Source organism: Lepus europaeus, chromosome 6 (genome assembly GCF_033115175.1).
Source record: "Lepus europaeus isolate LE1 chromosome 6, mLepTim1.pri, whole genome shotgun sequence".
Taxonomy (NCBI): Eukaryota; Metazoa; Chordata; class Mammalia; order Lagomorpha; family Leporidae; genus Lepus; species Lepus europaeus.
In genome coordinates, this window is record NC_084832.1 from 64,475,146 (window position 1) to 64,500,356 (window position 25,211).

Here is a 25,211-nt window from a genome sequence, read left to right on the forward strand (position 1 = left end):
GCCAAACCTAGTGTCTGCACCACTTCCTTTCATCCCTTGACACACTTACTCTCACTCCTCTTCAGAAGTTCCAGAAGTTCCCCCTATGCCTTCTCTGCCCTCCCTCACATGGGAGTGCTCATCTTGACCAATGGCTGGAAGAGTACATACATTTCTGAGTAGGCAATAGGACACTTAGTACCTTCCCAATTTACAGATGGGCAAGTGGAAGAAGAGTTTAGAATACATCTCTCAGGGTTACTAGTTTGGTGTGAAGGCTCAAATTCCCAGCTCAGAGATCTCTCTACTCTCAGATTACACTTCTGAGCCTTTGACCTTGAAGGTGTGACATAGTAAATGTGCCACTTAAATGAAGACAGATTTCCAATGAACTTCCTAGGTCAAATACCTACAATGGGTCCCCATTGCCTATTTAAAAACCCAAAGATAGATATGTTGGGAAATAGGGACTTAAAAGAATTCAGAGAAAATTACTCATGTTGCAAAAATAATCACTAATGGTCCCCGATTCACAGTGGTTTGACCTTTGATTTTTTGACTTTATGATGGTGATAAAGTATACCCATACAACCATTCTGGTGTGTACCTTTGCTACAATATTCAATAAATTACATGAGATACTCACCCCTATGTTATAAAATAAGCTTTGTGCTGAATGATTTTTCCCATCTTTGGGCTAATGTCAATGTTCTGAGCGTGCTTAACGTAGGTGAAGCTAAGTTCTGATGTTCAGCACATTAGGTGTGTTAGATGCCTTTTGACGTAAGATATTTTCAATAAAATATTGAAAGATCTTTAAATCTACTGTAAGTCAAAGATCATGTGTAATTTTTAAAGGAGGCAAGTATATCTTCAACTACTTGTTGTGTCCATCTGATTGATTACTTAGCAGTTTGCTGATTACAAAGGCATACTTAGAGGTGACCAGCAGAGGCTAGAACAAATGAGTGTTCCTCTCCCGTCTCTGAAGAAGACATGTGGGCTGTAAGGGAAACTGATTCTCTAAGACGTAGGACTGCAAGGAAGTCTTAAAGTTCCGAGGGCTTGGAAGAGGGCCAACTGAGCACCTTCTGCCTCCCGCTTTGTTTTTTCCCTTCATTCCCAGGCCATTTGCATGTCATCTCCTTCAGCGCGCTTGTCCAGCCCAGTGGGTGATGGGGGTCTGGGAGCATCTATGCTTAAATTCGTGTTTAATGGGGCCGGCGCCATGGCTCACTTGGTTAATCCTCTGCCTGCAGCGCTAGCATCCCATATGGGACCTGGTTCTAGTCCCGGTTGCTCCTCTTCTAGTCCAGCTCTCTGCTGTGGCCCGGAAGGGTAGTGAAGGATGGCCCAAGAGCTTGGCTCCTGGCTCCTGGCTTCTGGCTCCTGGCTTCGGATCGGCATAGCTCCAGCTGTAGTGGCCATTTGGGGGGTGAACCAACGGAAGGAAGACCTTTCTCTCTGTCTGTCTCTCTCACTGTCTAACTCTATCTGTCTAAAATAAAATAAAATAAAATAAATTTCTGTTTAGTTAGTGAGGCTTCCAGCTGCTTCTCAGTTTAAGAAAAGTCAAAAAGTCACTTCGAGTTAGGAGTCTTTTGTTCGTGGAATCTCTGAGCCAGGCCTTCTAGCTAAGCCACAACAGGGTGAACAAATCACACCTTACCCTTGCCCTTCACCTGTCTTAGGCTCCATTAATATAAAAGCTCTGGGAAAGAGTGGGGTAGCTTTCAGCAAGACTTTAAATGTCTTAAAAGGCAAAATATTCCATAATCTGAGTCTTTCTCTGAGACTGAGGTTTAGAAACCTGTTCAAGTAGGGCAGATTGCCACATCAGAGATTTCTGTATGCAAAATAATACAGAGATAAGAAAAAAATGAAGAATCCATATATTGCTTTGCATCATTTGCAAGGAATTAGAGAAAAAAGAGAGACATGAACAGAAAACTATGATCTTTTGGTGATATTATAGTCTAGGAAAATTCCATGAGATTGGTAGAATATAGTGTAATTATTCATTTGCTCTATCTTCCCATAAGCCCATACCAGCTTCAGAATAACAATATTGAAATTGCTACCAACATTGCAATTGCTGAATAGTTTATGAATTCATTATCATTTTTGACAGTTGTTTTGACTAAATTTTAAAGTCATTTGGAACAAATCTTTATCAGCTCCTTGTTTATGCTTAGGGTTTGTTTTTATAAAATATATTTGTTTTTATAGAATTATCACAAATTAAAGGGTGAACTAAAAATACTATGTTACCCCTGGGATATCTGAAACTCTGAGAATACCCCAAAGGAGGATTACATGCTGGCAAGTTCTTGCCATTCTAAGAACAAATGTTAAATACCTGAGGGACACAAAGACCCACCTGATCATTTCTCTTTGTGGACACAGTGCCCTGACTGGTCTCAGATTGTCTTATGCTATGATCGAGGTTTGTTTTCTGTCATCAGATGCCAGAATCCTCACATGTGAATTACTCTTGATTTGTGTGGTCACTAGACATATCCCTAATGGGAAAGAGTGGAAGTGAGTGCCTGATCTGTGTGTTAGATGCCACGAAGGTATCAAGCTAGAATCTAAAAAAAAGTATTGTATTCTGCCCCATAATATGTATAATATTATATATGTAATACAGGTGAAAATGGCTTTTAGGGGCCAGTGCTGTGGCTCAGTGGGAGGAGCCGCTGTTTGCAATGCCAGCATCTTGTATCAGTGCGCTAGTTTGAGTCCTGGCTGCTTTGCCTCTGTTCCTGATCCCCGATAATGTACTTGGGAAAACAAGTACCAAGCCCAGGTACTTGAATCCAGACTATTCATGGTGGGGTGCGGATGGGGTTTCTGGCTCTGGGCCTTGTCCTGGCCCAGCCCCAGCTGGTGCAGCCTTTTGGGGAGTGAACCAGCAGATGGATGATTCTCTCTCTCCTACTCCCTCTCTCTCTCTTTGCCTTTCAAATAAATAAATCAATAAACATTTTTAAATTACTTTTTAAATAACTTACTATCACTAAAATTGGCACTTCTAGAAGTTACATCATGATTTTCTGTGGTTTTTAGTTCCTTATGACATATTATTTGATCTGTCTCAATTAGGAGATAAATGTAGTGAGCTATCAGGGCTATTCCATCACACAGGGACCTAAAATATTTCTTTTTTTTTTTTTTTTTTTTTTTTAACTTTTATTTAATGAATATAAATTTCCAAAGTACAGCTTATGGGTTACAATGGCTTCCCCCCTCCCGTAAATTCCCTCCCGCCCGCAACCCTCCCCTCTCCCGCTCCCTCTCCCCTTCCATTCATGTAAGGATTCATTTTCAATTCTCTTTGTATACAGAAGATCAGCTTAGTATATATTAGGTAAAGTTTTCAACATTTTGCCCATATAGCACTACAAAGTGAAAAAAACTACCATTGGATTACTAATTATAGCATCAAATAGCAATGTACAGCACATTAAAGACAGAGAACCCACATGATTTTTTTTTTCAAATTAATTAACTTTCTATGCCATTTCCCCTTCAATACCAGGTTGTTATTTTTTTTTTTCATTTCCAATTCTCTTTATATACAGAGGATCACTTCAGTATATCATTAGTAAAGAGCTCATCAGTTTGTGCCCACACAGAAACGCAAAGTATAAGGATAAAGTATTACATTCTATATCTAGAGTCAGGACCTAAGCTGATCAGGTCATTGTTTCTTATAGTGTCCATTTCATTTCCGTAGGTTTCCCCTTTGGTGCTCAGTTAGTTGTCGCCGATCAGGGAAAAGAAATGATATTTGTCTCTTTGGGACTGGCTTAATTCACTCAGCATGATGTTTTCCAGATCCCTCCATCTTGTTTCAAATGACTGGGTTTCATTGTTCCTTACTGCTGTATAGTATTCTATGGAGTACATGTCCCATAATTTCTTTATCCAGTCTACTGTTGATGGGCATTTGGGTTGGTTCCAGGTCTTAGCTATTGTGAATTGAGCTGCAATAAACATTAATGTGCAGATGGCTTTTTTATTAGCCAAATTAATTTCCTTTGGGTAAATTCCAAGGAGTGGGATGGCTGGGTTGTATGGTAGGGTTATGTTCAGGTTTCTGAGGAATCTCCAGACTGACTTCCATAATGGCTTAACCAGTTTGCATTCCCACCAACAGTGGGTTAGTGTCCCTTTTTCCCCACATCCTCTCCAGCATCTATTGTTGGTAGATTTCTGGATGTGAGCCATTCTCACCGGGGTGAGGTGAAACCTCATTGTGGTTTTGATTTGCATTTCTCTGATTGCTAGTGATCTTGAACATTTTTTCATGTGTCTGTTGGCCATTTGGATTTCTTCTTTTGAAAAGTGTCTATTGAGGTCCTTGGCCCATCTCTTCAGTGGGTTGTTTGTTCTGTTGTTGTGGAATTTCTTGATTTCTTTGTAGATTCTGGTTATCAACCCTTTATCTGTAGTATAGTTTGCAAATATTTTCTCCCATTCTGTCGGTTGCCTCTTCACTTTCCTGATTATTTCTTTCGAAGTACAGAAACTTCTCAATTTGATGCAATCCCAAATGTTAATTTTGGTTTTGACTGCCTGTGCTCCTGGGGTCTTTTCCAAAAAGTCTTTGCCTGTACCTATATCTTGCAGGGTTTCTCCAATGCTCTCTAATAATTTGATGGTTTCGGGCCGTAGATTTAAGTCTTTAATCCACGTTGAGTGAATTTTTGTGTAAGGTGAAAGGTATGGGTCTTGCTTTAAGCTTCTGCATATGGAAATCCAGTTTTCCCAGCACCATTTATTGAATAGACTGTCCTTATTCCAGGGATTAGTTTTGGATTTTTGATCAAATATAAGTTGGCTGTAGATGTTTGGATTGATTTCTGGTGTTTCTATTCTGTTCCATTGGTCTATCCATCTGTTTCTGTACCAGTACCATGCTGTTTTGATAACAACTGCCCTGTAGTATGTCCTAAAATCAGGTATTGTGATGCCTCCGGCTTTGTTTTTGTTGTACAAGATTGCTTTGGCTATTCGAGGTCTTCTGTGTCTCCATATGAATTTCAGTATCATTTTTTCCAGATCTGGGAAGAATGTCTTCGGTATCTTGATTGGTATTGCATTGAATGTATAAATTGCTTTTGGGAGAATAGACATTTTGATGATATTGATTCTTCCAATCCATGAGCATGGAAGATTTCTCCATTTTTTGGTATCCTCTTCTATTTCTTTCTTTAAGGTTTTGTAGTTTTCATCATAGAGTTCTTTAACGTCCTTGGTTAAGTTTATTCCAAGGTATTTGATTGTTTTTGTGGCTATTGTGAATGGGATTGATTTTAGAAGTTCTTCCTCAGCCTTGGCATTGCCTGTGTATACAAAGGCTGTTGATTTTTGTGGATTGATTTTATATCCTGCTACTTTGCCAAACTCTTCGATGAGTTCCAATAGTCTCTTAGTAGAGTTCTTTGGGTCCCCTAAATAAAGAATCATATCATCTGCAAAGAGGGATAGTTTGACTTCTTCCTTCCCGATTTGTATTCCTTTAATTTCTTTTTCTTGCCTAATAGCTCTGGCTAAAACTTCCAGAACTATATTGAATAGCAGTGGTGAGAGTGGGCATCCCTGTCTGGTACCAGATCTCAGCGGAAATGCTTCCAACTTTTCCCCATTCAATAGGATGTTGGCCGTGGGTTTTTCATATATTGCTTTGATTGTATTGAGGAATGTTCCTTCCATACCCAGTTTGCTTAGAGTTTTCATCATGAAAGGGTGTTGTATTTTATCAAATGCTTTCTCTGCGTCTATTGAGAGAATCATATGGTTTTTCTTCTGCAGTCTGTTAATGTGGTGTATTACGTTGATTGTTTTGCGGACGTTGAACCATCCTTGCATACCAGGGATAAATCCCACTTGGTCTGGGTGGATGATCTTTCTGATGTGTTGTTGCATTCTATTGGCCAGAATTTTATTGAGGATTTTTGCATCTATGTTCATCAGGGATATTGGTCTGTAATTCTCTTTCAATGCTGCATCTTTTTCCGGCTTAGGAATTAAGGTGATGCTGGCTTCATAGAAAGAATTTGGGAGAATTCCTTCTTTTTCGATTGCTCTGAATAGTTTGAGAAGCATTGGAGTTAGTTCTTCTCTAAATGTCTGGTAGAACTCAGCGGTGAATCCATCTGGTCCTGGGCTTTTCTTTGTTGGGAGGGCCTTTATTACTGTTTCTATTTCTGTGTCAGTTATGGGTCTGTTTAGGTTTCCTATGTCTTCCTGGCTCAATTTAGGTAGGTTGTATGTGTCCAAGAATCTGTCCATTTCTGATAGATTTCCCTGTTTGCTGGCATACAAGTCCTTGTAGTAATTTCTGATGATTCTTTTTATTTCTGTTGTGTCTGTTGTTATGTTTCCTTTTTCATCTCTGATCCTATTGATTTGGGTCTTTTCTCTTCTTTTTTTAGTGAGTTGGGTCAATGGGGTGTCAATTTTGTTTATTTTTTCAAAAAACCAGCTCCTCGTTTGGCTGATTTTTTGTAATGTTTTTTTGGATTCAATCTTGTTGATTTCTTCTTTGATTTTAATTATTTCCCTTCTTCTACTGGGTTTGGGTTTGGTTTGCTGCAGATTTTCTAGATCCTTGAGATGACTTGAAAGCTCTTCTATTTGGTGCCTCTCCAATTTCTTGATGTAGGCACCTATTGATATAAACTTCCCTCTTAACACTGCTTTTGTTGTATCCCATAGGTTTTGGTATGTTGTGTTGTTATCCTCATTTACTTCCAGAAAATTTTTGATTTCTCTTTTAATTTCTTCTATGACCCATTGTTCATTCAGGAGCATGTTGTTCAATCTCCATGTGTTTGCACGTGCTCTGGGGATTCCCGAGTTGCTAATTTCCAATTTCATTCCTTTGTGGTCTGAGAAGCTGCATGGTATGATTCTAATTCTTTTGAATTTGCTGAGACTTGCTTTATGGCCTAGTATGTGGTCAATCCTAGAGAAGGTTCCATATACTGCTGAGAAGAATGTAAAGTCCTTAGATGTAGGATGAAATGTTCTGTAGATATCTGTTAGATCCATTTGAGCTATAGTGTCATTTAAATCTGCTGTCTCCTTGTTGATCTTCTGTCCTGATGATCTGTCTATCTCTGAGAGTGGAGTATTGAAGTCCCCCAGTACTATTGTATTGGGGTCTAAGTCTCCCTTTAAGTCCCTTAACAAGTCTTTTAAATAAGCTGGTGCCCTGTGATTCGGTGCATATACATTGATAATTGTTATATCTTCCTGTTGAATGGATCCCTTAATCATTAAATAGTGTCCCTCTTTGTCTCTCCTGACAGTTTTTATGGTAAAGTTTATGTTGTCCGATATTAAGATGGCTACACCTGCTCTTTTTTCATTTCTGTTGGCATGGTATATCTTTTTCCAGCCTTTCACTTTCAGTCTGTATGGATCATTGTTGGAAAGATGAGTTTCTTGTAAGCAGCAAAAAGATGGGTTTTGTTCCTTAACCCAATCCGCCAATCGGTGTCTTTTAACTGGACAGTTCAAGCCATTAACATTCAATGTTACTATTGAGAAGGAGTAACTTTGCCCTGCCATTTACCAAAGATATTTTCTGATATCTGGTTTGAGATTCCTGTGTTCTTTTGTTGTGAGGTTTCCTTCCTTTACCTTCCTTCATATTGGCTACTGTGTTTCTGTGTTTCTGTATGTAATACATCTTTAAGCATCTTTTGCAGGGCTGGACGAGTGGCGACAAATTCTTTCAGTTTCTGTTTGCTGTGAAAGGTCTTTATTTCACCTTCATTCACAAATGAGAGCTTTGCAGGATATAATATTCTGGGCTGGCAGTTTTTCTCTCTTAGTACCTGGGCTATATCTTGCCATTCTCTCCTGGCTTGTAGGGTTTCTGATGAGAAGTCAGCTGTAAGTCTAATTGGAGATCCTCTGAGAGTAATCTGGCGTTTCTCTCTTGCACATTTTAGGATCTTTTCTTTGTGTTTCACTGTGGTGAATTTGATTATGACGTGACGTGGTGAGGTTCTCTTTTGGTCATGTTTATTAGGGGTTCTATGAGCTTCCTGTACTAGGATGCCTCTGTCTTTCTCCAAACCTGGGAAATTTTCTGCTAGTATCTCACTAAAAAGGCCTTCTAATCCTTTCTCCCTTTCCATGCCTTCAGGAACTCCTAGAACCCGAATGTTGGGTTTTTTAATAGTATCCTGTAGATTCCTGACAGTGTTTTTTAGATTTCTGATTTCTTCTTCTTTTCTTTGATTTTCCTGTTTCCTTTCCTGTTCTCTGTCTTCTAATTCCGATATTCTCTCTTCTGCTTCACCCATTCTGTTTTTAAGGCTCTCTAGTGTGTTTGCCATTTGATCCATTGAGTTCTTCATTTCATTGAGGTTTTTTGTCAGTATCTCAATTTTATGTTCTACTAGTTTTTTCATTTCATTTTGATTTCTCCTTAATATTTCATTTTCACGGGAGAGATTTTCTATCTTGTCCATTAAGGATTTCTGTAGTTCAAGAATTTGTTTTTGAGAATTTCTTAATGTTCCTATCACTTTTTTGAGATCTGCTTCTTGCATTTCCTCTATCTCTTCATCTTCATAATCTTGCTTTGGCGTGTCTTTCTCCTTTGGGGGCGTCATAGTGTCTTCCTTGCTTTTGTTACCTCGGCTTCTATGTTTATTGTTTGGCATGTTGGAGATAATTTATGGTTTTTTTTTTTTTTTTTTTTTTTTTGACTCAGTTGGGAGTGGAGTTGAGGGTAGTTGAAATCTGGCCTCTGTGAGTATTCGTTTGATCTACCTCTGGGACCACACCAAGAGTTTATTCAGCCCTCAATGTGTTCTCCAGTTTTGCTAAAGTTATTGAGTTTGGCTGCACTTTAGATATGTAAGATCGCAGTGCTCTTTGTTTTGCTTGTTGAGTGAAGGGTGAGGCCTCTGTTTCCCTCCCCCCTCAATGTCTTGGGTTTCTGAGGTCTTACCCTCCTCCGTTGGTTCCCGCGCTGGTGAGATTCTGTCACACGGCTCCCGCCGCACTCGGCTCCCGCCGCACTCGGCTCCGCTTCCGCCGCACTCGGCTGGCCCCCGCCGCACTCGGCTCCGCTTCCGCCGCACTCGGCTGGCCCCCGCCGCACTCGGCTGGCCCCCGCCGCACTCGGCTCCGCTTCCGCCGCACACGGCTGGCCCCCGCCGCACTCGGCTCCGCTTCCGCCGCACACGGCTGGCCCCCGCCGCACTCGGCTCCGCTTCCGCCGCACACGGCTGGCCCCCGCCGCACTCGGCTCCGCTTCCGCCGCACACGGCTGGCCCCCGCCGCACTCGGCTCCGCTTCCGCCGCACACGGCTGGCCCCCGCCGCACTCGGCTCCGCTTCCGCCTAAAATATTTCTGAATAAGTTATCTTGTTTTCAAGTCGGTTAGAAGGCAGCGGCCTATTTTCCCTGTTATTTAAGAATAACTTGAATTCGCAGTCTCATGTTGTATTTTCAGAGCGGACCGGGTAGGAGAAGAGCAGACAGAAGAAAGAATAAGTTCTTCCCCCCTCAGCCTTCCTGCATGTTCGTGGTCTGTGTGCTGCTGCCCTGGAGCTTGGTGTGGCCTTGTGCTCACACACACAGTAAAGACCTGCAGCTTTGCTCATCAGTGATGTCATTTTTGGCAGAAGAAACATGTCATGACTTGGCTCTATTATTTATTAGTAATGGCTACTAGCTTTGTGTTTGCTTTCGAAATGTGTTTCTTCCCCTTATTCCCCCAAATCACACTTTTCTGATTCTTGATTTCCCTCTCCCCCCACCTCCAAATAATTTAGAACTCATTTTCTTGAATACTTTCCTTTTTATTTATTTTTTATTTTAAAATATTTATTTTATTTATTTGAAAGAATTACAAAGAGAAGTAGAGACAGAGAGGTCTTCCTATCCACTGGTTCACTCCCCAAATGGCCACAATGGTCGGAGCTGAGACTAACTGAAGCCAGGAGTCAAGAGCTTCCTCCGGTTCTCCCACATGGGTGCAGGGGCCCAAGGAACTGGGCCATCCTCCACTGCTTTCCCAGGTGCAGAGATCTGGAAGCTGGATTGGAAGTGGAGCAGCCAGGACTTGGTACAGTGCCCATATGAAATGCCAGTGCTGCAGGCCAGGGCTTTAACCTGCTGTGCCACAGCAGCAGCCCTGAATACCTTCCTTTTTGACCCAGGGTAGTCTCTTTCCTTTCCAAATCACCTGTCAGTGAGATGGAAGAGCCTTTTGAGGTCAGATTCCATTTAATAAGTAAATATAAATCCACCGTTTCAGTTCCAGGTCTTTGAATGATTCACAGCTTATGAAGCTGAGAGGAATGGGAATATCTTCCAGGCCAATGGTCTTCCAGGTGCATTTCCAAGTACAGATCGCCTGAGAGCTGACACAGAAAGGAGAAAGAAGTCAAGCTGCCCTTGCCTCTGTTTCCTAAGGGCCACTCTGCTCTAAGTTGGAGATCCCATCCTCTAATCTTTTCTTTAAAAAAAAAAAAAAAACAGAGTTTCACTATGAAAACAGTTTGGGGATCATTGATTCTAGACCAATTTCCTAATTTTAAGCTGAGAAACATACAGCTCAAAGTAGTTGATTAACTTGTCCAAGATCATAACATCAGTTAATTGTAGAATCCTGACTTAAAATCTCTTGATTTTGCCACTTATTATGCCTTCTAGGATTTTTACAAGATAACAGAAATAAAAATGGAAATGGAAATTTAAAAAATTATTAAGAATCCTTTAAAACAACTAGAAACACATTTTTTCAAAGTCCAAGGGTCGTGTGTGTGTGTGCAGTGTATGTGTGTGCATGTATGGAGGAAGGGGTTGGTATGGGTAAGTATTAGTATATGTAGGAGGAACCTTGTGTGACATGAGGAGTAGTCGCATTATCTTGCATTCTATAAAATAACCACTTGGGATTGAAGACTTTGCTTTCTCCAAGGAGCTCAGCTTCCTTGATAGGCTGAACTGCATCAGGTAGGAAGGAGGAGGCTAGAGCAGCTGAATTGCAGAGGAAGTCAGCCCCATACTTGCATTCCATCCTGAAAAGTAACAACTTCCCACTTCTGTGTAGAAAGTTCCAGACATCAAAGCTGGCATAAGTATAGAAGCATAGATCCTGGGAAAGGCGGTTCTGGGCAGCTGACCCTACAATGGAAGCCTAGCTGAGGGGGAGGAGGTCAGCACTGGCTGGCAGTGCTGGTAGTTCGAGTCTCCATGCAGTTTCCAGTTTGTTGTAGAGAACTCAGTGGAGATGAGTACCTTGTACCTATAATCCTGCGAGCAACTGTCTTCATTTTCTCATCGTGGTTTTTACCATGTTTAATGTATTTAGTTATTCAATGATCTGCCTCCCACCCTAGTGACTTATCTTCCATGAAGGCAGAAAGACCACTTCTGTTTCAATCCCTATTGTATCCTTAATGCTCAATATATATTTATTAAGAGAGAAGTGTTTTAAAAACCCCACACATATCAAATAATATGTACCTTACTGGAAACTTGAACTGCTTTGGACATCCCTTCAAGGATCTTAAGGAAGAAGGTTGCAGGGAACCATCTTATGAGAACTGGGTCAATCTTGTGACTCAATCATTTGACTCATTGGAGCAAAGCCCCTTTGTTTATTTGAGACTGAAGACACTTGTGTCTTCAGTCTTCATTTGTTTCTTGCAATCCTGACCTTGAGTGATGACTAGGACTTTGATGTATCCAACTACAATGGAGGGAATGGAAAGAAGGGCAGGATAGAGGAGCTGTGTCCTCTCCTACGTGCCTCCCACCCATGTGCCTCATGTACTTCCTTTTCCTCTGCTCCCCACTTCCCCATCTTCACGACAATAGATATCTCTTTGGTTTTTAGCCTCTGCAGTATTTCCATCCTCAGTCTCTTTTCATTCTTGGACCTCTTTTTCCTTCTCGAAGAACACTCAAAAAATAACCTCACTTGTCAATTCCTGGTCACTCTCCCTCCTACTCTCTGGATGACGCCATCATCCTTCTTCTGTCTATTCAAATCTCTGACATCCCTTGCATTCTGAAAATAGAACAAAACAGAACAAGCAAAAGAAAATTATCTTATCTCCTTTGAAGACATCTACCAACTCCCCTGTGTCAGTTCCCTGCCTCCTTTCCTGATACCAATGGATGAACTGCACCTGCTCCTATATCTCAACAATTCCACGTGTGCCCTAGATTACATTTCACCCCATTTTTCTTTGCATTGCAATTTCTCCCATTATGCCAACTTCCCACCAGTATCCAATCCTGGTAAAATATCTTATATCTTATAAACAGAAAATAAAAACTCTCAGACATTGTATATCTCCCTACTAATAATAACACAATCTCTATGGCCTTGGTAGCCAAATTATCAAGAGACATCTTGTCTGTCTTCATCTCGCCTTCTGCCTTCACCCACTAGTCCCCTGAAACTGTGCTGTATGGGTTGAACTATATTCCTGAAAATATGTGTTAGACCTTTTTTGAGGATGGGGTTGTTGCAGATATAAATGGTTAGGATGAGGCCATGCTGAATCAGGGTGGGCCTTCAACACCATATGACAGGTGTCCTTATAAGAAGAGAAGACAGAGACTCTTCCCTAGATCCTTCACAGAGAGCATGGGCCTGCTCTATCTTGATTTGGGACTTTGTCCAATGCTGTGAAAGAAGGAGTTTCTGCTGTTTTAAGTCATTCCAGTTGGTGCTACTTAGTTCTGATAGACCCAGGACACTAATCACTGTGCATATCCAGGTTACCAAGAATCTTCATGTATTCACATCAAATAATTGTCTCTCCTTGTTGGTCTTAGGAGACCTGTAAGCAACCACTGGTCACATTGCCTCCTTGGCACTCCTCTTGTCTCCTGGAATTTTACGTTGGCCCGTTGTCCCTCCTAGTTCACTTTCCCATCCTTCTTGGTCTGTATTACCAGCTCTTTCTCCATTTCTCTGTCTCTAAAATCTGAGTTCCTCAAAAATTCTCTTCCCTTCTTGCAATCCACCTTCCAGTTTCATCTCTTCATAAACACTGTAAGGCTAAAAACTCTACAAGTTTATGTCTCTAGTCAAGGTCTCCCTATTAAGCTCCACGCTGGTGTATTCCCGTTGACTCAGTCTCTGTTCTTGAATCTCTGAGAGCCACATGCAAACCTAATCTTTCCAAACTCAAGCTCTTGATTCCTGCCCCTCAAACTTGCTTCTTTCTCTCTTAGTACATTACAGCCAATTGCTCTGGCTAAAAACCTAGAATTCATCTCTGCTCCTTTTTTCTCCCATCCCAAATGTAATATACTAGCAGGTTGTGTTGGTTCTACTGTCAAAGTATGTCCTGGTAGTCTACAGCTTAACAATTAATTTACTCTGCAAGTTTTTACTGAACACTTACTGTATATCAGATACTAGTCTGGGCATTGTAGTAAATAAGTACAAGAACCAAAGACTACTGTTTGTATGGAAAATATATTCCAGTGGAGAGTACCTGATTGTGAACTCAGTAAATAAGTAAATAAATGTCAGAGAGTGATGATGTAGAAGGACAAGAGGAATGAAGGTAATGGATGAGAGTATGAGACAGTAGGCGAGGGGAAGCAGGCATGCTGAATCTGATAATTCCTTACCACCCTCATCAGCTGCAATCTAAGCTAAGCCACTGTCATCTCTTGATTTGAAGGAGGCAGGAAACTCCCCCCCCCCAATCTGCCTGCTTTCATATTTATTCCTCTACAATTCACCCTTCACACTGCAACAAGAATGATCTTTTAAAAATGTAAGTCACATCAAGTCACTGTTCTACAAAAGCTGTCCAGAATAAAATCTGGCCTACAAGCCCTCATAATTTCCTGTAGCTATCCTTTACTCATCTACTTTTGCCGCACCAGACTTACACCAGACTTCTTGATGTTCTTCCTACACCCAATTTGATTCCACACAGGCCTTCGTGCTTACTGTTCCCTCTGCCTTCAATACTCCCCCTAAATCTTCACCTGACTTGTTTTCTCAATTCATTCATGATTCCATTTTAGGTCAGCTCTTTAGAGCATCCATCCGGCCACTTCTTTAAAAATAATACCAGTCCACCATTATTCCTTTAGCCTGTTGCTATGCCTCCATAACATCTGTTTCCACCTGCCATTACGTTATTTGTTTACTTGCTCATCAGCAGCATTACACAGTCTACTGGCAACACCTTGAAGGCAAGAACTTCGCCTTGTTCACTGCCATATATCTGCATGTAGAACACTGCCTGAGTGATTTTGGGTGATTAATAGTATCTGTGAAAAATAAATTAACTTTGACCCTAGGTTATAATTTTTATACCTTTTGCTTCTCAGGAAACCTGAAGGTGATGCATCCCTTAAGGGAAAAATTAGTGGTCTCTGCAGTTGCATATTTGTCCTGATTGTCAAACTTTGTTCTCTGAGGTTCTTCCAAGTCACTATCATCTGCAATTATGGGGAGCCTGGAGCATCCCACCAAGAGCATCCCTTCTACTGCTTGACTGAAGATTAGATGCACTACCAAGCTACCATAGCTGACTCACAATCTGGCTTCTCATTTAATTCTGCCTGACTTCACCTTCTTTCTGATAGAATTTTAGTAAGGCCCGCAGCGTCTCCATTGTATGATTTCTTTCTTTCCCCCCTGGTTTCTGTCAACAGAGGACTGTTTACCCTCCCCACATCAGGTGGGGATTTAGAGTTATACACCTGTGACAATGAACACTTTTTTAAGTGACTTTTCATGTGGGTCCAGATCCACCAAATCAGATGATTATATGCTGAAGAGACAGTGAAAATGCTTCTGTTTCTTTCACCAAGACTTGATTTTCATCCAATTTGCTGGGACTTAAAACAGAAAGCTTGCTTGAGGTGGCCCAGTTGTTGCCTTAGGATAAAGTGAAGAGCCTCCCTTGGCATTCCTTCCAATTCTACTCTCCTAAGAAAGCCAGTGTCCCTGGAGTGTCCCTAGGAGGAGTGCATCCCCTTTTCACCTTCTCCATGCTCATACAAGCACACTTCAAGATAGGGATCCTGCTTGGTGAATTGTTACACCAATTGCTATCATCAGCTGTCTTTCCTCACTTGCTTTGTGGACAGCCTTCTGATGAAAACAGTTCCCTTATCTGTTTTAAAAGTACTGAGAGATTCCACGATGCGAGCGTTGCCACAGTTTATTAGCACATTCTCCCACTGAAGGTAGAAATCACTCTCTGTTTGTTGTTCCCTGACAAGCCTGATTCTGTAACCAGGGTCCTACTCAGTATTTTTGATAACTTGATTTTCTGCTGAATGTTTCTGCAAAAATTCTGACTCATCATGGGGAAATGGGTTTGCTGGAAAAGTCTTTATGTGCGTTTTCCCCAATGCCCTGAGTCTCCCTCGTGCCCTTGCCATCGATCTCATCAACTAACATGGTTAGAGAGTGGAAGGTGATGTGCAGTGGTTTAATAGTTGAAGACTTCCCATGTGCTTGAAAGCAGTGTGAAGGCACACAGAAAAAGCCCTGTGCCAGTGCTCAGGATGGAATTCCACTTCTGTTTCTACTTAACAGTGTGGTCTAGCTTAAGTCATTTGCCCTTTTAGGGTTTAAGTTCTTCAGATTCAATTAGGTGGTGGGGTAAGGGGAAGCTTCTCAGTCTAGGGAAGCCGAGCCTCTCACTCACGGAGCAGACAAGGGTTCTCCAGGCCAAGAGAGAAACAAAAAAGCATGTTTCTATGATATGTGATACTAAGCTGTTTTAAATTCAAACTTTCTTAGGCATAGTATGGCATACAATTTAAAATCTATATGGATAAAACTGTGTGACACCGGAACCCAAAGGAAGTTCCCAGTCATAGTTGTTTGTTGTGGTTCTTACCGTTTCTTCTTATAATTTCTTGAAAACAAAGCATGAAAAAGAAGAATTTGGCCATTCCCCAGCAACTCTAACGAACAGACCAGGGCAGTATTCATTCCAAGTGCACCTGCTTCTCAGTGAGGCCATAGTTAAGTTTCTGAAAGAGGTTTTGAAGCTAAAGTTGAGAAATTTCAAGTCAATGAGTATGTTTTAATGGGCATTACCCTAAAGCTCAGTTGTGCACTTTTCCCTTCCCATGTTATGTTACTTGGAATACCTCATTCATGTAACAGGCGTTTCTTGAATGTCAGCTCAAGGAGAGAAGCAAGAGACAAATCATGTGAGAGCCAAGAGTGAGGCCTGATGTGGAAGTGTGTTCAGCATGCGGAGGACAAGAGAAGGCCAGTGCCTGTGCAGTGAGGAGGGGAGGGCAGGAGAGATGATGTTGGATAGGACCCAGACCCTGTGTGGGCCCTGGCCCAGACCCATCTAAACCGATCCAGTTGCATGGATCACTTAAGGCTTCCTAGATGACTTTGACCACCAGTATGAGTTGTGGGGGTTTCATTGGCTTTCACTCTGAGTAAGATGGAAAGGCATTGGTGAGTTTTTTTAAAACTATTTTTTATTTCTATAAGGTGAACAAATTTCATGTGTTTCATATATACAGATTTAGGAGCATAGTGATACTTCCTTCCTAGACGCCCTCCCACCCACAATCCCAGACTCCCTCCTCCTTCCTTTCTTAGTTTTTCTTTTAATTTTCACAATGACATACTTTCAGTTTATTTTATAATCACAAGCTTAACTCTCCACTAAGTAAAGAATTCAACAAGTAGAAAGTAGAAAAAAACCACTGTTCATGTGAAAGACACACACATACACACACACAAACAGGGAAAGAGAAAGAGAGAGAGAGACAGACACACACACACATACACACACAGAGAGAGAGAGAGAGAGAGAGAGAGAACTCCATCCAGATCTTCCTTGTCAGGGGGACCCAAGTATCTGAGCCATTACCTGCTGGTTCCCATGGTGCAGATTAGCAGGAAGCCAATCAGAAGCAGAGTAATTAGGATTCGAAGCAAGCACGCCAATACTGGATGCTGGCATCCCAAATGGCGACTTAACTGCAGCACCAAACCCTTGCCCCCTCCACCCTGCCTTTTAAGAAAGTTTCTATTCTTCTGTGAGTTTTTGAACAGAGCACTCCTGTGACCATGCATCCCTCTGGACTTATGTTGAGAACTGACCCCAGGGAGGAACACATGGGTACATAGCAACCTGGTAGGAGATATGATGGTGCTTGGCTGCCGCAGGAATGTTGTAGTCATATGCATTAGAATCTGGATATGCACAGGAAGGAAGTGAAGGAGGGATGGAGGAAGGGAGGGAGAGAGGAAGACATAAAAGAACCTGGATATGTTTGCTAAGGTAGAGCCACCAGGAGGAATGGTTGCCAAGTGAGAAACAAATGAAAATTATATATATATATATATATATATATATATATGTATTTGTATATATAAAAGTGAGCACAGTAAATGTGTTTTTAAAAAATTTTATTTTTTAATTTTGATTTTCAATTAGTTGTAAGCAGTCAATGTAATGTGTCGATACAATTCTATGAACATAGTGATATTGCCTTCCTCCCTCCCTCCCTTTCCCTCTCTCTCTTGCTCCAAAATGTCTGAAATATCCAAAGAAATCATAAAGAACACTAGCCTTTGACCATTAGTTCTGATGTTCTCTGTCTTTATGAAGCAGTTTATTTTATTTCTTTGAAAGGTAGAGTTGCAGAAAGAGAGAGAAGGAGAGATGGGGAGAGAAAGAGATCTTCCATCCACTGGTTCACTCCCCAAATGGGCACAAGGCTGGGGCTGGGCCAGGCTGAAGTCAAGAGCCAGGAACTCCATCTGGGTCTCCCTCATGAGTGCAGGGGCTCAAGCGCTTGGGCCATTCTCCACTGCTTTCCCAGGCACACTAGCAGAGATCTGGGTCAGAGGTGGAGCAGCCAGGACTCCAAACAGTGCCATAATGGGATGCCGGCATTGCACGTGGTGCCTTAACCCGCTATGCCACAACGCCGGCCCCAGGATGGCAATTCTTAGCAGTGTCCTTGGCCATGGCTGTTAGTATTGGCATGTCAGCTCTTTCTCTCTGGTAATTACATTGGCATGACTCGGTCTTCCTGTATTTTCTCTTGTGTGAAGCTTGAGACTACCCTTTCAGTGAGCTTCAAAATTTGCATGTTGGCTCCAAAGAGAAAAGCCATTTACTGCTTCCCTGAGAAGTTGGCTGGCTTTTTGCAGTAATGGCTTTATTTGGACACATATACAAAGACTTAGAAGAGTAAGCACAGTCTATCAGAAACTCTCCTGAACAACTCTGCTAGCATCAGACCCTTGACAATGTTAGCAAGTGTTTTCAACTGTATTATTCTGAAATGAGTGTGTCTTTCCAAAAAGGTTTTGGCCTCTACCCTTCAACACTGTGACAGTAAAAGTCATCACTCATCTGCTTTTCCCATCTCTGGTTCTTTCTCCCAGCTCCTTACTGAGGGGTTATGCTTGAGATCCAGGAAATAGCCTTGAAGTCCTCCGAATCAATGAAAAGCACGGGGGAGGTGGAGAGGCCGTCCCACATGTGACCACGTTTTAGGGGATGTGGTTCCAGGGCAGCCAGTCTCGGGGCTCCGGAAAGTGAAGCTCAGTAAACTTCGAGAATCCTGGAGCGCTCTCCGTGGCCAGCCCGCTTTCCAGGGTGTTGAATGTCTGGCTTGGCCCTTTGTTGTATTTAGCTAAGCTCTCAGCCTGTTTTAACACGTGGAACCTCCTGAAACGTGAGCCAGAGAGCCTCACAGATCTAGCTCCATTTCGTTCTGGTCTGTCACTTCGGTGTTAGCATTTTCCTCACTCTTGTTTCCAGTTTGAGTTATGAAACCATTTCAGTTCAGTTTTAATAACCTCCCTGGCATGGCGAGCGCTACAAGAGCTGCCAAACTTAATACGTCGCCTCCGTGGGATGAGGGCAGCCGCTCTGGCCAGGGGACCGGGAGGTGGATTTTCTATCAACGCATCCGTTTTCCATTACGGCCCGTCCTGACTTGGTAGCGGGAGGCCAGGTGCAGCTGGCTTTCTCTTCCATGCACGATCACTTCTGACTTCAGTTTCTACGTTTCCCGGTCTCCAGACCTACCCGCCGATCCTCTGACTACTCGCGAGCCGTCTTCCTGCCTGAGGCGTGCATCCTGGGGCTCAGCCGCGGTGAGAGGGCAGAGCTGCACCCTGCAGGACAAAGCTCTGCCCGGAGACTTCCACGCAGGTTCTGGCAGCTCCCCGACCACCACAGAGAGACAGCTGCTCTGGCCCAGAGAGAGTCGTCTTTGTGGAGCAAGAGCAGCACCCCCTTCTGAAATCCCTTTGCTTCTGAGTCCAAACCTATGCCAGTGAGCACTCCCCTCCCTGCTACTCCTATGCCTGCAAACAAAGGCCCGGGCAGGAGACCAGGACCCCATTGTTCAGCCTCATGCTTGCCTCACAGTCTGTGTTGCAGACACTGACACACTCATCTCATGAATAAAGGACACAAAACATTTTCATTGCTTCTGAAATGTTCAAATATATCATAGATTCCACGGTCTGGTTTACAATGTAGAGACACCCTCCTAGAAGTTAAAGAAACACAAGAGGTTCCAAATTTATAAACAAATCGGTTAAATTGCTTGGTTGACAAAAAGAGTGGCCAGAAGAACCTTTCAATAGCTGTACTCTAGTGGAATAATAATGTACTACAATGTCTTTATTCAAACAAGGTGAGCTATTCCTATAGCAGAAGCAGTTAGCAAAAAAATAGGTCAGAAACAGAGCCAAAAAGCTGCCCCAAACAGGTGTATAAATTTTCATTTGGGAATGTAGCCACCTATGATGTTCTTTGGAACCTCAGCTTAATCTTACAAAATTTCCACTAAAAGTCTCCAAGGGAATTCAGCGATGGGACCATGGGATAGAGTTTCCTTAGGTTTTAGCTGATCTTACCACACATGTGTTTGTGGCATCTGGAAGGAGAGACTGCAAGCCCCATGGGTGGAGGGAGGGCATCCACCCGGGGTCTCATTGCCTCGCAACTCTCAGCTTTAGGTGGTGGATGAGTGGTGGGTGACATAGGCTGGAGGCTGCTGCTTTGGGGAAACAGACCGTGAGCGAGGTGCCGCTCTGCTGAGTGCAGCTGAAACCTCACCAGTTTCTGCCCTGCTCAGAGCAGTGTATCAAAATGCAAGAGGACAAAAAAGGTGTTAGGATGGGGGGGTATTCGGACTGAGCTCTGTGCATTTGGTTTGTAAGTTTCTTGCTTAGCAGTGTTGCCTATGTTACTATCTGCTCACTTTGACTCCTAGTGACTCGGTTTTTACAAACCTTCCTCCCCGAGATAGCTACTGGTATAATGGGACATTGCTCGCTGCCTCTTAGCACCCAGAGCCCAACCAGCCAGGGCAGCCTCGGCTCAGGACACTTCCTGGTCCCAGCAGGTCCCAGCAGGCTTCCCATGGGGACTGAGCCACAGGAGGCAGCACGAAGGGAAACCTGTGCGGTGTTTTTTTCTTTGTTTTGTTTTAAGATGCATTTATTTCTTTTAAAGGCAGAGTTGCACAGATAGAAAGAGCCACAAAGGCCAGGACTGGGTCAGGCTGAAATGAGAAGCCTGGAACTCCACCCATGGATGGCAGGGGCCCCAGTTCTTACACAATCTTCCTCTGCCTTTCCAGGTGCAGGGAGCTGGATCAGAAGTGGAGCAGCCAAGACTCGAACCAGTGTCCACAGGGGATGCTGGTGTCCCAGGCTGCAGGCTTGCCCACTACTGCAAAACAATCAGCCCCTTTGCAGGGTCTTGAAACTCCTCTCGAGAGGAGTCTGAGCTGGATCTGCTGGCCTTAGGCTGCCCCCAGGCAGGTGGTTATCCATCACTTCGATCCTGCCTCGTTCTGGTTTTGTTTCTTTGCCTGTTTTTAACTTATTCCCTTTCTGGTGGTTTTCAAAGCACAGGGCTTTTCATATTTCTGAAACATCATAAAACATCCTAATTAGTCATCTTTGTCCATGAGGAGCTGCGGCCTTTCCTGTGTTGCCCAAGATAGCTAGATTGTTGTTAAGGGTTGAAAACCCAAAGTTTCATTTGCAGACCTAGCCAAATGTATTTACAGCAAGATAAAATGACACAAATTCTTCTGCAATATTGAAAATTATTTTTAGGGGCCGGAGTTGTACGGTAGTGGGTGAAGCTGCTGCCTGTGGTACCGGCATCCCATAGGGGTGCCAGTTCCAGTCCCAGCTTCTCCACTTCCGTTCCAGGTGTTAATGGCTTGGGAAAGCAGCGGAGGATGGTCGAAGTATTTGGGCCCCGTCACCCACGTGGGAGACTTGGAAGAAGCTCCTGGCTCCTGACCTCAGCCTGATCTAGCCCCTGCTGTTGTGGCCATCTGGGGAGTGAACCAGTGGATGGAAGATATCTCCCCTGGCCCCTTAGCTCTGACTTTCAAATAAATAAATATGTCTTAAAAATTATTTTTGAATTTACCAGAAGCACTCATTGAACTTCCTGAAGGGAAAAAGAAAATACAGCAACAAAAAGAAATCTTAAGAAAATGAACAGTCTGATGATTTTCCAGCTCTTCTGCACTCTGTAAACCCAGAGGCCCTTTGTAAACTTTCCTTGGGTGGAGGCTGATCTGGAATGTGGGTCGGAGGCTGCTTTGGACCAGCAAGGTTGTGTGTCTGAACAAAGGGGGAGAATGATCCCATATCTCAGAAGAATCCTCAAGAGAGAAGAGTCAAGGCGAAGTCCAGGGCTTTGCAGGGACCCCTTAGGGGAAGGAGGGAGGAGGTGGGAAAGTAGGAGAGGGGGCAGAGGAAAAGTAGACTGGGGCAACTTCAGGGACCCTCCTCCAATCAGAGGGATTCTCTCCTTTCCTTTACGTAAATCTGGGTCTAGATGTAGACATTCTCCAGGCTTATTATTTGATATCAGGGCTCTAGGTGTCATGATTTAATGCCAAATGCAATTTAACATTTTCAAGAAATCTGATTGCATTTCTAAGAAATTGGCAAAACGATCATTCTCCTGTCTCCTAATATTACTGTGCCTGTGGAGAAAGGAACAAAGGCTGGGTTAAAACAAAACGACAAGTAATGAAAAAAATAATTGTTCATTTTTATTTAGTATAGGCAACTGCACTTGCTGTAGTGAGATAAAATGATATGCACATCCAATAATTCTTCCATCAAGAGCTCCTCAGTGAGGGGAAAGTCCTCATTAGTACATTTACAAATCACAGTTCTGGAAAGTTTATTTGCATGGCCAGATGCAAAGGATCACCCATACGCATGGCAATTCAAGAACAGAGGAGTCAATGAGTGTATTTAGAATGTGCATTCCCATCCTGCCAAAGAATCCCCCTGTGTGTGAATGGCAGCTATGTCCTAGATTAAGTAACGCTTTCTTCTGATTGAACAGAAGGGAAGCTGACAGACACACATGTCTTATCAGCACCAACTATCTTGTAATGGAACGGACAGAGGTGTTTTTGAAAGCTTGATTCTTAATGTCTTTCAGGTAGATAAACAGTATGAAGATACTTCAAAAGGTCAGAGAAAATGGAATTGAAAGATAAGTGTATTTTGGTGCACAAAAATTTTGAAATGCAGGGCCAGCATTGTGGTGCAATGGATTAAGCTGCTACCTGCAATGCCAGCATCCTATATTGGTTCAGGTTTGACTCCCAGCTGCTCCACTTCTGATCCAGCTCCCTACTAATGGCCTGGGAAAGCAGCAGAAGGTGGCCTAAGTCCTTGTGCCCCTGTACCCACAGGGGAGACCTGGAAGAAGTTCCTGGCTCCTGGCTTCAGCCTGGCCCAGCCCCAGCCATTGTGGCATTTAGGGAGTGAACTAGTAGATGGAAAAATCTCTAAATTTCTTCCTCTCTCTGTAGCTCTCTCTCTGCCTTCCAAATAAATAAAATTTTAAAAAATCTGAAATCCATACTTTCAAAAAGTTCATGAAAAATTCATATTTCTGAAAAAAGACATAATTTCAAAATTCTTGTGCACCAAAATACACTTCTATTAATTGCATTTTTGCACAAATATCTTGAAGTACCTTCATATAGCATATAATTGTAAATTAAGATCCCATGAGTGCAATATTGTCCTTTACAAAAGAGGGAATTGAACAGAGGAATACACTTCTTTTTGCTAGATGCTGTTCAAAGCAAAGTATTATGGTCTAGGCCCCCTCAAAGTGCATATAGTCTACTAAATGAGGATATCTGGCTTTGCAATTTAAAAAATGCACCCTGTAATACAATACCTGTGCCCATTAATAAGGTAGTGTTTGTGCCTGAGAGAAACCAGCAGTAAGAGTTGGAGCACAGGAGGAACCTGGGCTTCAGAATTTGCCGAACCTAAATTCCATCTCTTAGCAGCATCATCTGGATGAGTTATGAAGACATCCTGAGCCCTTGTTTTCCTCATTTGTAACATGAGAGCAAATCTACCATAAGGCCAAATGAAGTAGGGAATAATTTTGTAGGAAAATCATCTTGTATGAACATACCTTGGGACAGGTGTTGTGGACCACTGGTTAAGCTGCTGCTTGGGATGCTAGCAGGATCCACCCTACATTCTAGTTTCCTTTTAATGCACACATTGGGAGGTAGCAAGTGATGGCTCAAGTACTTGGGTCTCTTCCACCCACGTGTGAGACCTGGAATGAGTTCTGGGCTCCTCGTTTCAAAACCTGGCTCAGGCCTGGCTTTTGCAGGCATTTGGGGAGTGAATTGGCAATGGAAGATTCTCTCTCTCTCTCCTTGCCTTTCAAATATAATGAAATACAATGAAATGAAATAAATATTAAAAATTCCTTACCCACAGCAGATACTCAAATATGTTAGATTTCTTCTCTGTGTCCCTTACAGGAAGTTCAAGAAAGGGTAGATAAACTTGTCAGAGGATGAGGAAAGGAAATCTTGAGGAAGTCAGCTGGGTCTCCCTTTTGATACCTTTCTGCTTGGTCCAGAATGCAAGGCCAGAATCTGTAGAATGATGGGCATGTCCAGGTAGAAGACTGCCAACGAGGGCTGCGTGACAGTTGCTGCAAGTGTCTCCTATCCACTAACAACAACGCAGCCTTCCATCTTCTGGTTCTGCTGAAGTGTGGGAGGTGCCTGGGTGTTAACCTGCCTGGTTGATGGCACTGCCCATCAGTAGCGAAGAAGCTTTTAGAAAAAGAAGCTTTGGGGCCAGCGCTGTGACGCAGCAGGTTAAAGCCCTGGCCTGAAGCGCCAGCATCCCAAATGGTTGCCAGTCTTAGTCCCAGCTGCTCCACTTCCAATCCAGCTCTCTGCTATGGCCTGGAAAAGCAGAAGATGGTCCAAGTCCTTGGGCCCCTGCACCCATGTGGGAGACCCGGAAGAAGCTCCTGGCTCCTGGCTTTGAATTGGCGCAGCTCCGGCCGTTGCGACCATCTGGGGAGTGAACCATCGGATGGAAGACCTCTGTCTCTCTGTCTCTGCCTCTCTCTGTAACTGTCTTTCAAATAAATAAAATAAATCTTTAAAAAAGAGAGAGAGAACATTGAAAAAGAAGTTTTAGAAGGCTCTTGATTTCCACTGTTTTTGGAGCTGAGATAAGGAAAAATCAGTTTTCTTGGTAACTCTCGCCACTTGGCGAATATTTTGAAAATTGATAGAAGCCATGAAATTGACTTGGAATGATCAAGTGGTTTCACTCTGTTTTGAATATTAGATTTCCTGGAATGATCATTTAGCCTGACGGTTAAGAAGCCACTTAAGGTACCTGTTCCCTACATCAAAGTACTGGCTTTGATAATCTGACTCCACCCTCAATTCTAGCTTCTTGCTTATCATACCCTGGTAAGCAGTGATGATGATCCAAGTAATTGGTTTCCTGCCATCCAAATGGGAGACCTGGATTGTGTTCTTGGCTCTGGTCCCAAACCTGCCCTCAGCTGCTGTGGGCATTTGGGGAGTAAGCCAGTAGATGGCAGCTCTGTCTGATGGTCTGTCTCTCAAATAATTAATTAAAAGTATATTGGACTTCTTGAGATTTCATTGAAAACAATTTTCTGTAGCCCCAAAGAATTTACAAGGGTATTTCAAAAAGTTCAAGGAAAATAGAATTAGAACTTACTTGTTTTAGTGCAAAAAGTTCATGAAATTATGCATAGGAAGGGTCTTCAAAAAGCTCAAGAAAAATACAAATTATTAAAAAAACTATGCATGGATTTCAAAGTCTACACGAAAATACCCCCCCCCCCTTTTTTTTTGACAGTGAGAGAGAGAGACAGAGAGAAAAGTCT

At 42.7% G+C, this 25,211-nt stretch overlaps 1 pseudogene; it reads right to left on the reverse strand.

The window, feature by feature from the left end:
- The window catches only part of LOC133762101 (heterogeneous nuclear ribonucleoprotein A1-like), a 66,931-nt pseudogene that overhangs the window by 27,197 nt on the left and 14,523 nt on the right, over positions 1-25,211 (reverse strand).